The 5,375-nt window shown below is 37.4% G+C and overlaps 1 pseudogene; it reads right to left on the reverse strand.

Moving 5' to 3' along the window:
- Window positions 1–3,813: 3,813 nt before the first annotated feature.
- LOC118011421 lies at window positions 3,814–4,170 on the reverse strand (annotated as a pseudogene).
- Between the last annotated feature and the right edge of the window lie 1,205 nt (window positions 4,171–5,375).

A 5,375-nucleotide genomic window follows, 5' to 3' on the forward strand; every position in this document is an offset into this window, starting at 1 on the left:
TTGAGGAGATGGATGTTGTTGATTAGAGGCCCATGAGGTCCTGTCAGCAGGGGTTTCCTGAGAAGGTAGACACCATTGATTGGAGACCCATGAGTCACACTAGCAGATGCTCTGGTGCCATCTTGTCTGGTCCCCAGAAGGTCTCCACCATCTCCAGAGACTTGGAATCTGAAAAATACCTTTACTTAAAAGCTATTGGGGTATCTACAAGGTTCTTTGGCTAGTCCAGCCATGCCTGGGAGCAATATGACCTCTAGTGTTCATTCTTTCATTTGAACTGACGATGGATGCTTTCTTCAAAAGCACTCACCAACAGGAGCCAGGGAAAAGACTTATATAGGGAAAGTAAGGAAGCAAAACAGGAAATTACTCGATTGGCTATAGCTTAAAGCCTGGTTAGCTGTTTGTGATTGGTTGTCCTGAGCATGTTGACTTCGTAACTCTGAGGCATTAGATTTTGGTTTGCTTAAGTAGGCTGCCCTGGCATTAAAACCACCCCAGTCTAATGGACTCCTTGTTTAATTAACTGAGCACACCTTTGATTTAAGCTTTACCATTCTAGATGTTTTCCATTAAATAAAACCCATGCTAATGTAGCTAAACATTCTTAACTGCTTGAAACTACTACATCATTCACCTTTTTATCCAGATAACCAGCTGTCCTGCATCTTGCTGAAAGTCACAAAAGTTTGAGGTGGCAAGTTTCAAATTGGTGGAAATTTGGGATTTAGGGAGTCATTAGACATCACACCTCATTTCCTTACTAAGTAGACATGGAAGAAGCAAAGAATTTTGTCTATTCATCAGATGTAAGTTTTATTATTGGCCTTATCCAGAGCAGGAACTTCCAGAGCAGGAAACTGGCACTTAATCACATTTAATAAGAACAGATTGAAGTTCTGGAAATTCCTGTTTGGCTACTTATCTGGATGCCATGTAAATCCTATAAAATGATTCATTTTGAGCTCGGAAAATAAAATTTCATTTTCATATTCTAACACAGTGAACATTTCTTAATTCCATTAACAATAATTATGCTGGAATTAAATTGTTTTCTTGTCTATCATGACTCATTATAAGTTACACTCTTAATTTGAAAAAATGGACTCCATACTTGTAGACATTGATCCACAGCACCAAAGCATTTTTTTTTACCCAAAAACTGAATAAACAATTGAAGGAACTATAGGGTCAGGATAAGGGTAAGTAAATGTAATTTTACCTGGATACTATATTCACTTTTTGAAAATGCTGTTTTTTTTTTTTTAGTCAGTGACACATAAGGAAAGATTGCTAAAGCATTTTTTCCCCTTATTATCATCTGCCCACGTAAATCAGTGGCTTTCAGTACCTGAGTGCCAGGAAAGTTTAGCTTCAGTTATTTTCAAAGACCTAAAAATCACAGAGAAAAATGTATCTATTACTTTGGTAATCCACCTGAAAATTTCAATGCATAGTAATACTACTTTTGAAAGTGTTCTTTTGCAAATAGGAATTGATGACAGTTTAGCTGCGTTTTAGATCAACAGTCTTTGTGTGTGTATACATGTATACATGGAGGGGGAGTGACTTTATGGACAGATAGTTTGCAAATACTTCACCATTAGCACAGTAATATCAGATCAGTATACAACTGAAGGAATTGGGGCCTGAAGGGGAGCAGAATTTGCTACCTGAAAATATGCCTTTTTGACATAGGATCATTTTAGGTTATTTTTAAGAAACAGCAGACATAGGAGAAACTCTGAAAACCTGGTAGAAGTTACCCCTTTATGAGAAAAATTTATATATTTTTTTATTTTTTTTTGCAATTTCAGTTTTCCTTTCAATTTTATCACCTTAACCATTTTTTAATAATTTTTAATCATGATAAATATACTCTTTAATCCCCATCCCCTATTTCCCCCATCCCCCAACCCACCTCCCTTCTGGTAACTATCAGTTTGTTCTCTATAGCTAAGAGTCTGCTGGCCCTTTTTTTTTTTAAAGTTGTTTTTTAAAATATTTTATTTATTCATTTGAGAGAGAGACAGAGAGAACACAAGCCGGGGGAGAGGCAGAGGGAGAGGGAGAAGCAGACTCCCCACTGAACTGGGAGCCCAACATGGCTAGGACCTGGAGATCATGACCCGAGCCAAAGGCAGACATTCAACCATCTGAGCCCCCCAGGTGCCCCACTATAGCTAAGAGTCTGTTTCTTGGTTTCTCTCTCTCTCTCTTTTTCTCTTTGCTCATTTTTTTGTTTGTTTCTTAAATTCCAGTTAAGAGTGAAATCATATGGTTCTTGTCTTTCTCTGACTGACTTATTTCACTTAGCATTATACTTTCTAGCCCTGTCCATGTTGCTGCAAATAGCAAGATTTCATTCCTTTTTATGGCTCAATAATATTCTATTATATATATACACCACATCTTCTTTATTCATTCATCTATTGATGGATACTTGGGCTGCTTCCATAGTTTTGCTATTGTAAAAAATGCTGCAATAAACATAGGGATGCATGTATCCCTTTTAATTAGTGTTTTTGTATTTTGGGGGTAAATTCCAAGTAGTGCCATTACTGGATCATAGGGTAGTTCTATTTTTAATTTTTTGAGGAACCTCCATACTGTTTTCCACAGTGGCTGCACCAGTTTGCATTCCCACCAACACTGCATGAGGGTTCCTTTTTCTCCACATCTTCGACAACACTTATTGTTTCCTGTGTTTTTGATTTTAGCCATTCTGACAGGGGTGAGGTGATATCTCATTGTAGTTTTGATTTGCATTTCCCCAATGATGAGCGATGTTGAGCATCTTTTCATGTGTCTGCTGGCCACCTGTATGTCTTCTTTGGAGAAATGTCTGTTTGGGTTTTCTACCCATTTTTTAATTGGAGTATTTGGGGGGTTGTCAAGTTGTATCAGTTCTTTATATATTTTAGATACTAACCCTTTATCAGATATGTCATTTGCAAATATTTTCTTCCATTCGGTAGGTTGCCTTTTAGTTTTGTTGATTGTTTCCTTCATCGTTCAGAAACTTTTTATTTTGATGTAGTCCCAATAGTTTATTTTTGTTTTTATTTTCCTTGCCTCAGGAGACATATCTAGAAAAATGTTGCTACGGCCAATGTCAGAGAAATTACTGCCTGTGCTCTCTGCTAGGATTTTTATAGTTTCAGGACTCACATTTAGCTCTTTAATCCATTTTAAATTTATTTTTGTGTATGGTGAAACAAAGTGGTCCAGTTTTATTCTTTTGCATGTGGTTGTCTTGTTTTCCCAACACCATTTGTTGAAGAGACTGCCTTTTGCCCATTCTTCCTTTGTCTAAGATTAATTGACCATATAAATATGGGTTTATTTCTAGGTTTTTTGTCCTATTCCATTGATCTATGTGTCTATTTTTATGCCAGTACCATACTGTTTTAATTATTACCACTTTGTAATATAACTTGAAAAATGGGACTGTGATGCCTCCAGTTTTGTTTTTCTTTTTCAAGACTGCTTTGGCTACTTGAGGTCTTTTGTGGTTCCCTACAAGTTTTAGGATTGTTTGTTCTAGTTCTCTGAAAAATACTGCTAGTATTTTGATAGGGATTATATTAAATATGCAGATTTCTTTGGGTAGTACAGACATTTTAATAATATTTTTTCTTCCAATCCATGAGCATGGAATATTTTTCCATTTCTTCATGTTGTCTTGAATTTCTTTCATCAGTGTTTCATACTTTTTAGAGTACAGGTCTTTCACCTTTTTGTCAAGATTATTCTTGAATATTTTATTGTGCTTTTTTAACAACTGATAATCAATTTATTAAAAAGGTTGATTTAAGCATCTGCAGTGGTGACCTCAATCTCGACTCCTGGCTCAATACCGATGGAAGTAATCTGCTTAACAATCTCAGAAGGAAAGTGCAAATCAATGAGTCACTTGTGGATCCTCATCTGAAAATGATCCCAAGTCTTAGAACCTTCACCACAAGTTTTTCTTGTAGTGATTCTCAGAGTCTTGGTAGGCGTCCAAACTGGTGCTTTCACTTTGAGATTCTTTTCCTTTGCCCCTCCGATCAAGTCAGCACATACCTTCCCCAAAGATTTTCTGTTGCAGCTGGTTAGAGTAATTCTAATTCAGTGAATCACCATCTCTGGTTCCCTGGGTGTCTTCCCAGTGTCTCTAAAAGCCATGGTTGTGGCACAGTTTCCTGACCGACTTGTTCCTCAGTGAGAGCAAACAGCGGTGAGTCAAGAGCAAGAGTGAGGCATCCAGAGCTCTGCTATAGCTGTGACCATGTCTTCCTCAAAGAGCTGAATATTTTATTGTTTTTTTTAAAAGATTTTATTTATTTAATTGACAGAGAGAGACACAACAAGAGAGGGAACACAAGCAGGGTGAGTGGGAGAGGGAGAAGCAGGCTTCCTGCTGAGCAGGGTGACCGATGCGGGGCTCGATCCCAAGACCCTGGGATCATGACCTGAGCCAAAGGCAGATGCCTAATGACTGAGCCACCCTGGTGCCCCAATATTTTATTATTTTTGGTGCAATTGTAAATGAAATTGTTTTCTTAATTTCACTTCCTGCTGCTTCATTATTAGTGTATAGGAATGCAACAGATTTCTGTACATTGGTTTTGTATCCTGTGACTTTACTGAATTCATTTATCATTTCTAGTAGTTTTTTGGTGGAGTCTTTGGGGTTTTCTATATTGAGTATCATGTTACCGGCAAATAATGAGAGTTTTACTTCTTCCTTACCAATTTGGATGCCTTTTATTTCCTTATGTTGCCTAATTGCTATAGCTAGGACTTCCAGTGCTATGATGAATAAAAGTGGGGAGAGTGGTAAGAGAGTTTTTGACTTCTTCTTTGATTTCTTGGTTGACTGAGAAATTTATATTTATAAAGGAAATCTGCATTTGTCAGGGTGTCTCCCTCTCTGTACCAGGAAGAGAAGGATGACTAAATCTCTAGAAGTGCTTATCAATGGAGAAGGCAACAAATTAAATCTGCATAACAACCATATCCTCCTTTACTGTGCTTTTCCTGGTAACTTCCCATAACTGGCTCCCCACCTCTATCATCTTCCTTGGTCTTTAGCTGGAGGTGGATTTAAGGTGGTGGCTTGGACCATTTTAGGAAGTTATTTGATTTTCCTGGGTATCTGCCATGTATACAGGAGTTACACATGTTGTTAATCTTGTTTGCTTTTCTCCTATTAATCTGTCTCTTACTATGGGGGAGGAGAGTTCCTCAGCCAAGAACCTAAAAGATTAGAAGGAAGATTACTCTTCCTCCCTCATAGCCATAGAACCAAAATCATGAAATAAGGAGGTGATTCAGGCATAATGAAATTCAGGACTACTGTAGTCAAAATAACAAAATCCTTTATTGAT

This window comes from Mirounga leonina, unplaced genomic scaffold (genome assembly GCF_011800145.1).
Source record: "Mirounga leonina isolate KUSES-001 unplaced genomic scaffold, KU_Mleo_1.0 Mir_101664, whole genome shotgun sequence".
Lineage (NCBI taxonomy): Eukaryota > Metazoa > Chordata > Mammalia > Carnivora > Phocidae > Mirounga > Mirounga leonina.